This window comes from Budorcas taxicolor, chromosome 19, assembly GCF_023091745.1.
Source record: "Budorcas taxicolor isolate Tak-1 chromosome 19, Takin1.1, whole genome shotgun sequence".
NCBI classification, from domain to species: Eukaryota; Metazoa; Chordata; class Mammalia; order Artiodactyla; family Bovidae; genus Budorcas; species Budorcas taxicolor.
In genome coordinates, this window is record NC_068928.1 from 22,470,823 (window position 1) to 22,484,352 (window position 13,530).

Sequence of the window (13,530 nt, forward strand, 5' to 3'; positions counted from 1 at the left end):
AAAAATATAAAGAGAAACACTTCTGATATAGCACCTGGGATTATAAACAGATAAAAAAAAATCATGGTTCTCTCCTGAGGGTGGCCCCCAAGGTATGGCACTGCACTTCTCATGCTGCTGTGGCGATGGGCACTCACCAACATCACCAGGTCAATCGATCACACCCCTAAATAGAAGTCTCCCAACTTTATTGAAAAGTCTGCTTTAATAGAAACAAGATCTGTGGTAGTGTACTAACCACCACAAGAAGGAAATGAGACGTTAAAAAATATGATTAGTCATTGCCTCCAGAAGCTTGAAGTTTAGGACTTATTTTCTTTTTAAAGGTATGGTGTTTTTATTTGTAAAAATAAGTTACTTTTATTTTATACTTTTTTTACTTTAATTTTTACCATATACATACACACACACATATATATAATCTTTACATTTTGATATAATAGAATCAACTTTACAGTTTAAATCTGATGAAAAATTCTCACAATATATGGTTAAGTATAAAAACCAAGAAATACAATCACATATTTAGTATTATTGCATTAGTAAAAATACAGTCATACATGGAACAAAGATTAGAAAAATACATTAAAAGCATGCTAAAATAAACTTTGTTTAGGGATTACAGATGATTTATTTTTAGCTTATTTTCAAAACTTCTTGAATTATGTATTATTTGAAAGGCTAAAAAAGGTGAACTAAAAGAAATAAAAATAATTTACTGCTACAATATTGTTAGGCAGACTGCTTTTTCCCCTTAATATATCATGGCCATCTTTACAATAGTATCTATGAAGATACCTTATTCTTTTCAATAGCTTTATGATATTCTCTTAAATCAGTGTTACATCATTTAACCAATCCTATATTGATTAACATTAAACCTCTTTAAAATATTTTGTTTCTACAAATAATACGCAAATCCCTATCTTTACACATATACAAGGATATTTCTAGAAGGGAAATAATTAAGTCAAAGAGTATGCACACTTTTTTGGTAAATTTTATACCGATTTATACAAACAGAAAAGGGTACAAAATTTAAGTGCATAACTGAATGATATTTCACCAAATGAAAGTAACTCACATAAACTGCATCCCATTCCAGAAGCAGAATATTGGTTAAGGCCCAGAAGTCTCCTGTGTATGCACACTTTTTATAATTTTTGCAGTTGTTGTAAAATTGCTTTTTGAAAATGTTAAATGAATCTACACATACCCCAATAGTATTTGAGACTGCCTGGTTCTTACATCCTCTCCAACAGAGGATTTATCATACTTTAAATTTTTGATAGTTTGGTAGGTGAGATGAGAATTATGTCTCATTAACTTGCCTTTTTGGGGTTTTAATGAGGTGGAGGATTTTGTGTTTTTTTATAAATTGTCTATTACCTTGTTCATTTTCCTATTAGTTGTCTATTTCTTATTGTGTACAGGAATTCTTTATTTTATAGATGCTACCCCCTTTGGTTCTTATATATGATGCAAATATTTTCTCATTGTCATTTGTCCTTTATGCTGACTTTTAAACTGAAGAAGTTTCAAACTTCAAATATTTTGTTGTCACATCCTTCAGTCTTTTTCCTTTTGGGCCTCTCAGTTTTGCATCATGCTTTAATAGTCTTCTAGACATTCAACAGAACAAAAATATCCACCTGTTCTTTCTTCCTGTTCTATTATAATTTTGCTTTAGATCTTTAATATATTTAAAATTGTGTGTGTTGGAAAGGTCAGTTCAGTTCAGTCGCTCAGTCGTGTCCGACTCTTTGCGACCCCAGGAATCGCAGCACGCCAGGCCTCCCTATCCATCACCAACTCCCCGAGTTCACTCAGACTCATGTTCATCAAGTCAGTGATGCCAGCCAGCCATCTCATCCTCTGTCGTCCCCTTCTCCTCCTGCCCCCAATCCCTCCCAGCATCAAAGTCTTTTCCAATGAGTCAACTCTTCACATGAGATGGCCAAAGTACTGGAGTTTCAGCTTTAGCATCATTCCTTCCAAAGAAATCCTAGGGCTGATCTCCTTCAGAATGGACTGGTTGGATCTCCTTGCAGTCCAAGGGACTCTCAAGAGTCTTCTCCAACACCACAGTTCAAAAGCATCAATTCTTCGGCGCTTAGCCTTCTTCACAGTCCAACTCTCACATCCATACATGACTACTGGAAAAACCATAGCCTTGACTAGACAGACCTTAGTCGGCAAAGTAATGTCTCTGCTTTTGAATATGCTATCTAGGTTGGTCATAACTTTTCTTCCAAGGAGTAAGCGTCTTTTAATTTCATGGCTGCAGTCACCATCTGCAGTGATTTTGGAGCCCCAAAAAATAAAGTCTGGCACTGTTTCCACTGTGTCCCCATCTATTTGCCATGAAGTGATGGGACCGGATGCCATGATCTTCGTTTTCTGAATGTTGAGCTTTAAGCCAACTTTTTCACTCTCCACTTTCACTTTCATCAAGGTTTTTTTAGTTCCTCTTCACTTTCTGCCATAAGGGTGGTGTCATCTGCATATCTGAGGTTATTGATATTTCTCCCAGCAATCTTGATTCCAGCTTGTGCTTCTTCCAGTCCAGCATTTCTCATGATGTACTCTGCATAGAAGTTAAATAAGCAGGGTGACAATATACAGCCTTGACGTACTCCTTTTCCTATTTGAAACCAGTCTGTTGTTCCATGTCCAGTTCTAATTGTTGCTTCCTGACCTGCATACAGATTTCTCAAGAGGCAGGTCAGGTGGTCTGGTACTCCCATCTCTTTCAGAATTCTCCACAGTTTATTGTGATCCACACAGTCAAAGGCTTTGGCATAATCAATAAAGCAGAAATAGATGTTTTTCTGGAAGTCTCTTGCTTTTTCCATGATCCAGCGGATGTTGGCAATTTGATCTCTTAAAAAAATCAAAAAACCTAATGCTATTATGTTTTGTTCATCATTTTTAAGATTGAAGGGCTTCCCTGGTGGTCCAGTGGTTAAGAGTCTGCCTTGCAATGCAGGGGACACTGGTTTGATCCCTGGTCTGGGAAGGTCCCACATGCCTCAGGGCAACTATTGAGCCCATATGCTGCAACTACTGAAGCCTGCGCACCATAGAGTCCGTGCTTTGCCACAAGAGAAACCACCACAATGAGAAACCCACTACAACTAGTGGGTAGCCCCCGCTCTCCACAACTAGAGAAAGGCCTGCAGAGCAATGAAGACCCAGCACAGCCAAAAATAAATATCAGAGTTGATTTGAAAATGCCGTCTTTACTACATGCCAAATTTTCTTATATCTGATTCTAAATGTATTTAGAGCTGTTGATCCCTTATTTCAAAGCTACTACTCATTGCAACAGCTCAAGAGCACGTTTTCATATCTGGTATGGTAAGTTTTCTCTACAAAATCTCACTTATTTTGTACTAGATGAACTGAAGAATTAACTTAAAAAGTTCTCCCAGGATTTACTTTGATTTTGACTGAGGTTGCCCTGAGTTTATAGATTAATTAGGGAAGAATTAGAACTTTTTTCAACAATGAGTCTTCCCACTCAAGAATATATTTCTCCCACTTTTTTCAAGTCTCTTTTATACGATCTTTTTTTTCTTCATCATGATGTGTCTTATAGGATCTTAGTTCTCCAACCAGGGATCAAACCCTGCAGTGGAAGCTCAGAGTCCTAACCACTGGACCTCCAGGGAATTCCCTCTTTTAAATGATTTTATTTATATAGTTAGATGAATAGAGATTTATAGAGATCTTACAAATTTCTAGTTAAATTTATTTCCAAATATTTAGGAGGCTATTGGTATCGTAAATGATATCAATATTATCATTTAATGGGCATTATTGCTGAATTCCTGTTTTTAATGGGAGTATCTCTAGTATTTCACCATTAAGGGTGACCTGATAAATAGGTTTTTAAAAATCAAGTTAAAGAGATCCTTCTCCTTCTTGTATTTGTTTTAGCTGCCTTGGGTCTTTGTTGCTGCCTGCAGGTTTTCTACATCTGCGGTAAGCCTGGACTGCACTCTAGTTGCAATGCACGGGCTTCTCATTGCAGTGGCTTCTCTTGCTGCGGAGGACAGGCTCTAGGGCGCACAGGCTTCAGAAGTTGTGGCTCTCAGGCTTAGCAGTTGAGGTGCCTGGGCTCGGTTGCCTTACAGCATATGGAATCTTTTTGAACCAGGGCCTGAACCCCTGTTCCCTGTATTTGCCGGTGGATTCTTTTTTTTCTTTTGGCAGGCAGATTTTCAACCACTGGACCATGAGGGAAGTCCAGATCCTTCTACTTGTAATCTGGCAAGAGTTTACTTAAAATCAGGGTTGATTTTCACTGGATGCTTTTTCAGGCTCCATTTTTATACGTATATATTGAACCCACACCCCCTGCAAAGGAAGCACACTCTTAACCTCTAGACTGCCAGGCAAGTCCCATCAGGCTCCATTTTCAGGAACTATGGTTTCTTCATTAATTAGTACATATAGCTAATTGTTTTAATAGATTTCCTAATATGGAACCATGGTTGCAATGCTGGAATAACTTCTCCTTAGTTATATACATGATAGGCAGCCAGTGCCTGGATTTCATGGGGACACCTGCAAGAGTTCTTTGGCAGGTTCTCCAGGGGTTACAAGCAAGTTTCTTCAGCCCAGCAACTTACTGCTCTGCCCATTTTGTCCTTAGGAAAATACCCATGATCTTACTAAATTAGAGTGTATGCCAAAATAGGAAAGTATGGTGGCTCCCCGGAACCTTCCCTCACTACTGCCGTCTGCTCAGTCCTCCAGTCCAGGGCCCAGAGAGGCGTGGGAACGTGAGCCATCCATCGCATCAGCATCCCTCTACTTCTATGGCTGATTCACGTCAAGATCCTGCTCTTCTCCTGATCACTTGTAAAACCCATTGCTTCCAAACCTCTCAAGAGTCCATACACAGGAATAAGAAAGGATTATTGTAAAAGTGGCTTGAGGCTAAGAGTATGTTAGAAGTTAGGTCTATACTTTATGCCATTCAGCAATTATTTTTTAAATTTAATAAAGTAGGTTTAAAGACCAGCTTATCAAAATGCTAGTATAAAATACAGTCAAATGTCTGTCAGATCTGAGGAAGAATGCTTTTTCAGCACTGAAAGGAAAAATTGACTATTTGAATAAACAGTAAATCCAATAAATAAAATATGCACAGGATATAACCTGATAATTCATATATGAGGAAATTCAAGGGGTAAAAACAAAATGGAAAGATTAATTTTTACTAGTAATAAAAAAAGTGATTGAGATATACTTTTTGACATTTTTAAATTCTTTAAGTGAAAAATTAAATTGGGGTAAAATACATGTAACAAAGTTAACATCTTAACCATTTTTAAGTATACAGTTCAGTAGTGTTCAGTACATTCACAATGCTATTGGAGATATACTTAACAGCATACTAAATTATCTTTAAAATTCAATGGTGAGCCACACTTTCTAGTTTATTCTGTTAGCAGTGTCGAAAGTTGATAAATATCTTTTAGAAAGCAATATAATTATGGTGGTAACAGCCATCATCCAGTAGTCCTACTCCTGGGAATTTGTGCTAAAAATAATTGAACCAAAAGGCTATATTCATAAATATATCTGTGACTATAGCAAATTATCACAAGCTTTGTCATTTACAACACAGACTTACTCTTTTATGGTTCTGGTGGATAAGAAGTCCTAAAATCAGCAGGACTGTGTTCCTTCTAAAAGCTCAAAAAGAGAATCCACCTTTTGCCATTTCCAACTTCTATAGTCTACCTGCATTCCGCTCCCTCCATCTTTGGAGTGCTTCATTGCAACTTCTGATTCCATTGTTAAATCTCCTTTTTTTTGATTCCTCTTGAGTCCCTCTTATGATTCCACTGGGCCCACCAAGATAATCCAGGGTAATTTCTCAGGTCAAGGTCTTTAATTTAATCACAACTGCAAAATCGCTTTTGTCACATACGGTAACAAGTTCCAGGGATTAGGATGTAATCCTGACAAAACGTGGTCCACTGGAGAAGGGAATGGCAAACCACTTCAGTATTCTTGCCTTGAGAACCCCATGAACAGTATGAAAAGGCAAAAAAATTGGACACTGAAAGATGACCTCCCCTGGTTGGTAGGTACCCAATATGCTACTGGAGATCAGTGAAGAAATAACTCCAGAAAAAATGGAGAGACAGAGCCAAAGCAAAAACAACACCCAGCTGTGGATGTGACTGGTGATGGAAGTAAAGTTCAATGCTGTAAAGAGCAATACTGCAGAGGAACCTGAAATGTTAGGTACATGAATCAAGGTAAATTAGAAGTGGACAAACAGGAGATGGCAAGAGTGAACATTGACATTTTAGGAATCAGTGAACTAAAATGGACTGGAATGGGTGAATTTAACTCAGATAACCATCGTATCTACTGTGGGCAAGAATCCCTTAGAAGAAATGGAGTAGTCCTCATAGTCAACAAAAAAGTCCAAAATGCAATACTTGGGTGCAGTCTCAAAAGTGACAGAATGATCTCTGTTCGTTTCCAAGCAAACCATTCATTATCACAGTAATCCAAGTCTATGCCCCGACCAGTAATACTGAAGAAGCTGAAGTTGAACGGTTCTATGAAGACCTATAAGACCTTTTAGAAATAACACCAAAAAAAATGTCCTTTTCATTATAGGGGACTGGAATACAAAAGTAGGAAGTCAAGAGATACGTGGAATAAAGGGCAAATTTAGCCTTGGAGTACAGAAGGAAGGAGGGAAAAGGCTAACAGAGGTTTGCCAACAGAACGCACTGGTCATAGCAAACACCCTCTTCCAACAACACAAGAGAAGACTCTCCACATGGACATCATCAGATGGTCAATACTGAAATCAGATTGATTATAATCTTTGCAGCTGAAGATGGAAAAGCTCTATACAGTCAGCATAAATAAGACCGGGAGCTGACTGTGGCTCTGTAGACGTGCAGAGTTTTATCCACTAGACCACCAGGGAAGTCCCTGGACCGTTTGTTTTATAGAATATCTCACATCCTGGATTTGTTTCTTCAGCTGTTTGTGGTGTTATTTCACTTGTTCCTCTATTCTTCCTATTTCCTGTAAACTAATAGCTGGATGAGAGTCAGGTTCAATTTTGGGGGGTTTGAATACCTCAGAGGTGGTGCTTGTTGTGAGCTTCCTGCTGTACCACATCAGAGACAATGTCCTCTTTGCTTTTAGTGATGCTCACACTGAAGAGACAATGTTTTTACAATGGCTTTACTAAGATATAATTTACATACCATAGAATCCACCCCCTTCAAGTATACTATTCAATAACTTTTATCTATTTACAGTTGTACAACCACTGCCACAATCTAATTTTAGAACATTTCCATCACATTAAAATGAAACTTTGAACCCATTTTGAGTCCATCTCCATTTCTACTCTCAGCCCCAGGCAATCATTAATCTATTTTCTGTCTCTGTAGATTTGCCTTTTATAGAAACAAATCATATTTTGCGTGCTTGTGTTCTGGTCTCTCTGTTAACTCTCAGTTGGTTTCTGAACTCAATTCAGACACGTGAACCTAAGTCTGTTTTTTCCTTGCTCCTGGTTCTCTCAATCCCTCATTCATTTTGATCCACTTGTAAGAACAAGTGCTTTCTTCATTCTCTTGCCTATTTCTATGCAAGAAATTTCTTCATTTCTTCATATTTCTATGCAATATTCTCGTGCTTTCTTCATTTTCTTGCTTTGTGCATTTTGTGCCATCTCATGTTCCCCAGTAACCATTTCTCTGCTACCTTAGGTTGAGTATCGAGGGCCCTATTAGCCCAGAGAGAAATTTTATAAGACATAAAAAAGTAAGTGTCCTTTCCACACAGATGCAGCCCTAGGGGCTCACTGCTTAGCAAGCAAAATGTACCTTTGAATTTAAAATGGTGCTTCTTGCAGGCAGACAAAACCAAGTCAGGGACTGCAACTGTTTCTTAGCTACCACAGTACAGGCTGGATTTCAACTTCACTCCTTGCCTGGTGTGTCCTTGGGAAAGGAATCGCCTGCACATCTACACGCAGCAGCACTGTTGGTTAAGATGAGATATTCAGCTAGCTCTCCTTTGTAACAGTAAATAGAGGTTTACTCTTATCCATTCAACATATATTTGCTGAGTGCTTTCCATGTCCTAATCAGGTGAGATGCTACAGATAAAAGTTAGTAAAGTGGACACAGTCCCTTTCCATATGAAGCTTCCTGTCACTCTTCATTCTCAGTGACATTTTTCCAAGTGCCTTTCTTCCCAAACAGTTCCATAGCCCAGTTCCAAACACCTACTTTAGCAGTACTAAAAATCATGATTACACAGGCAGTGTTCAAATTACAAAATAAAATGAAGAAAAACTATGGACATTTGGGTATTGACTCACCCAGTGATGCTGCTTCCTAGTAATGTGTGCTTCTTCACATATTTTAGTCAAATAGTTTCTTTGGGGTAGCTGTGCATATTCCAAAAATGGCCAGATTTGGTCATTCTTCCTATATCCACACCCCTTTGCAGTATGAACTTTACAATTTCTCCCATCAAGAAGAAGAATCTATTTTTTCACTCCTTGAATTTGAGCTGGCCTTGGGACTTGCTCTGATCAAGAGAAGGCAGTGTTATAGACATTGTGTTGGTTCTAAGGCTAAGCCTTAAGAGGCCTTGTGTGATTCCATCTGTTCTCTTGGAACCCTGTCAATAGCCATGAGAACCAGTCCAGGCTACACTGTTGGAGGATACAAGATCACAGGAAGCAGAGATTAAACTCTGCTGGCTGAGGGCCATTCAAGAACCAGCCAGCCCCCAGCCAATTGGAAGCTAGATATGTCAGTTAGATTAGCCCAGACCAGAACTGTCCAGCAGAACCAAACCGAAACTAAGCTGCAGAATTGTAAAATAAAGGATTGTTTTAATTCACTATGTACCGATGTGGTTTATCCTGCAGCAAAAGCTAACTGACACTGTAACCTTAAATCCCTAGGAATATTACTACCCGCCGCTCCCACTTGACTTTTGATGATATCTAGCCCACCCATCCTGAGGTTCATTCTTTTGTTCAAAATACACACTCTGGGTATCTTGCTGTGTGTCAAGCAGGGCTGGGTGTTGGAAATATAATGAGATATCTTGGTCTTGTGACAGATACATGCATAGGCAATTTCAATTCAGTGTGACAACTGTAGGTATATATTGCCAAGAGAAGACATGGAACAGATAGATAAGCCAAATTAGAGTGTAATTAGTGTAACTGAAGGTGAGACAGATAAACACCGTACAAAAGCCTTGAGGGCTGAGCAAGTGGATCGCTCAGGTAAAGAAAGGACACAGGATGCTTGGGGCTGGTGCATGGGGATGATCCAAAGAGATGATATAGGGTGGGAGTTGGGAGGGGGGTTCAGGATTGGGAACTAATGTACACCCGTGGAGGATTCATGTCAACGTATGGCAAAACAGTATTACAAAGTAAAATAAAGTAAAAATAAAAATTAAAAAAAAAAGAAGGGACACAAACGCAGCATGGCTAGAGCTCAGAGTAGAGAAGGGAAGTGAGAGAAGCTGGAGACAGGAGCAGGAACTAGAACATAGAGAGCTCTGTATCTTCTGTAGAGGGAATATCTGCTGAGGGAGAATATAATCTATTATAAATTACAGAAAGCTCACTAAGGCTGCAACAAACATAACAAAGGGGTTGGAGGGGCCAGAATTAGAGGCATTCTAGTGACGTTTTAGGTCATCCAGATGAGAAACACTGGCAGTCTGAACTAAGGCAGCAGCAGTGGGGAAGGAGATAAGTGGACTGATTTTAGATGGTCAGGAGTTAGGACTTAGCAAATGATTACAGATGGGATGAACTCTCCAGAGGAAGAATAAAAGATGGTCTCTGGGTTTTTGGCTTAGCCAAATGGTGCCATTGAGACAGGGGATATGGATGAGGGGCTGATGGGGGAAGGGACAATGAATTCAGTCTGGAATATATTAAAGAGTTCGAGGTTCCTTCAAGATCTCCAAAAGGTGTTCACTAGGCAGTTGGATATATCTAAGACCAGACAATATTCTATTCATTTGTTCATCATTGGGAAAAAAAAAAAAAATAGCAGGTGGCTAATAGTTGAGGAGCTTAGGGACTAGAAAGTGCCTTGACATGGAAGAACCAGGGCTTTGGGAAGACAGTGAGAGAACAGAAAGGCTAGAAAGTAGTGATCAGAGAGTAATATGTTTTAAGATTCCAGGGATATCACAGTATAAGATAATGGATTTGAGGTGGTCGAAAAAGTGAGAAGCCAAGGTGATGAAAATGGTAACCCCAGATGACAGATCTTGGCAAAATGAAACACTGAGAACCAGATGACCAAAAATAAATAAGAAATTTGACTGGGACAGCCAAGACAGTAGGGAGCCTAATAGGTTGGTAAATCTTCAAGATGAGAGTCCAAAAATGGGGGATGTATGGTCAGAGAAGACTCAGGACAGCTTGAGGATGACAGTAATAAAATGAGAGGTCATCAAGAAGCCTTACATTTGGGACAGTTAGAAAGATGACAAGGGGAGCTCTGGAAGGAGCTGCTTGGCCCCAGCTGTCCTGGTATGGATTGTTTTTGCTTCAGAATTCAATTTCCCTGGAGGAAAGATCAGCAGCCCTGCAGCAACGTTTCTCTAAAGGGGAGACCAGGGATAGAGTTGCCAGGTTTAGCAAATAAAAACACAGGATGCCCAGTTATATTTCAATTTCAGGTATTACATAGGTCATACTTACACTAAAAAATTACTTATCGGGTATCTGAAGCATCTTATTTCTACAAAGTTTTGGCATCATGTGGCCCTAATACTCTGTCAGATGGTCAACCTCTTAACTATTCAATTCACCTCCCTTGTATTAGTTGGAGTAGGCTAGCTAATTCAACCTTAAAACATATGGTTGAACAAACGTTAATTTTGTCACCAGGCTCCCCAGGTGGCTCAGATGATAAAAAAAAAAAATCCACCTGCAACATGGGAGACCCAGGCTCAATTCCTGGGTCAGGAAGGTCCCCTGGAGAAGGAAATAGCAACCCACTCCAATATTCTTGCCTGGAGAATTTCACGGACAAAGGAGCCTGACAGGCTGCAGTTCAAGGGGTCACAAAGAGTCAGACACAAGTAAGTGACTAACACTTTCACTTTTTCAAGCTGGTCATCAAGCCAAGGTGCCCCTCTCAGTGTAGTCACCTTGAGCTCATGTGGATGAAGGCTTTACCCTGGGTGTCATCTCCATTCCTGCCTGATAGGAAGAGCATGGAGGAGCTCCTAGAGGAGCTATCTAGAGGCCAGGCCTGAAAGTGGTGCAGGTGCTTCTGTGCATAGTGCATTGGCTGCACTGCAAGGGAGCCTGGGAAGCATAGTGTGCACAGAAGAGAAGACTATGGCTTTGAGGGAGCAATCTGCCACACCCCTTATATCAGTTTATCCATGGATTCCCTAGGGATCAAGACTCTGGATCAATCATCTCTGCTTGAGAACAGGTACCCACACATAAACCATATCCTAACTGCTACTGAAAATGCTGATCAGGGACAGAGTTAAAGATCATTACATGCATTTCTTTTTCCCTAGACATCAGGTTTTTTTGATAGCTAAAAGCAGTACCTATCAAACAGATCTCACTGGAAAGAAGAAAGTCAACCCTGTTGGTCCAAATTCTAGCTGCTAGCCCACCAAGTTGTGTGTTTTATCTTGGCATTATGATACAACAACTCATGTTATCCCCTGGTTCTTCCTTATGCAAACGTTGGTTGCTGTGAAAACAAAAATGCCTGCCATCGATCAAAGGGCAGAGCTTGCTAAGGAACAAGAGACGACGAGACGGTTCAGGCATAAACCTAACCCTGCACGCATGTTTATTTAACAAGGGAAATAAGAAACTGGGGCAACTTCTTATTGAAAAGAAAGTCAAAGTAGAAGAACTTGATTCTAGTAAAAGAAAAGATGTGGCCAAAGAATTTACGTAAACTGTTTCCTCTGCTTGCATTCTTTTTGGGGGATGGTACCTGGCTTTCTTTTTTGTTGAGGTATCATAAGGCTCATAAAAGGATTTGGGCCTCAGACTTGGGACTTTTGTCTACTTTCTACCTACTCTGACATTAGAGAGGGGCCAATGTAAGGAGATCCAACCAGTCCATTCTGAAGGAGATCAGCCCTGGGATTTCTTTGGAAGCAATGATGCTAAAGCTGAAACTCCAGTACTTTGGCCACCTCATGGGAAGAGTTGACTCACTGGAAAACTCTGATGCTGGGAGGGATTGGGGGCAGGAGAAGGGGACGACAGAGGATGAGATGGCTGGATGGCATCACTGACTTGATGGACCTGAGTCTGAGTGAACTCGGGGAGTTGGTGATGGACAGGGAGGCCTGGTGTGCTGCGATTCATGGGGTTGCAGAATCGGACACGACTGAGCAACTGAACTGAACTGAATGCCGTGTACCACAATGCACAGAGAGAATTCGAGAGGGCCCTGCTTCCCTTAGGTGCTTTGAGTTGCTGCCTCTGAGGTCTGTTACTGAAAGACCTAAATGACAACAGGATAAGGTATGACTACTCTCAATATTGTTTAGGCTACTAAGCTACTTCTATTACTGGTATTTTAGAACAAGATAATTCTGACATTTTTGTTAATTCATTCTTTTTGAAAATATCACCAAAACTAGAAATTACAATACAACCAGTGAATGATCTTCACTGTATGAATATAGCTTCCCTCTAAGTGATCCATTCGCCTCTCCTATGGGGGGGGAAAAGCAAAGCAAAACACGAAAGCACTGGAGATCTCAAGGCTGGGCTTTGTCAAGCATTTCACGTTTCAGAAACAGAATGACCTATGGAGTTGGGTGTTACTTTAACCAAAATTAAAAATGAATCTACGGCCTTGGACCATACCCAAGACCAGGGGTGCTGGAGAGAGCAGCTGAGAGGTAACCAATCGGGTCCCTATTCCCCAGACTCAAATCCTGCCAAGGAAAACATTATTCAATCAACAAATATATATTTTCTGCTGTGAGTCAGGCTCTGTGCTGGGCTCTGGAGATGATGAACAAGTTAGACATGGCTCCTGTCCTGATGGAACTGATTTATAGTCTAAGGGAAGAGGCGGAATAAAATCAGAGAAATAACAATCTGAGAGGAGTGCTGAGAAGGGACTTAAGAGATCAGGGAAGACATCTCTCGACAAAGCAGCATTTAAGCCAGAACTGAGTGGAGGCAAGTTAAGCTCGCTTTCGACCTATATCCCAGCAGAATCCTTAAGTCTTGCTCTTTGAAACTCGATTCTTAATAGCAGTTCTCCTTGGCCCCCTACCTTATCTCCCCATCTCTTTTTCTTCATATATGTAGCAGTCGAGTTCCGAATTCTTAGCTTCCTCCTGCAAAACTTTGGAAGACTATTTTCATATTTTCATCTGTGGACAGGGCCACTTCTCTCTTCACATCTGTAAGAGGAATAGACTTTAATCTGAAGATCAGGGTCACAAAATACAAGACTGTTATGAGTACTCCAGGCTATG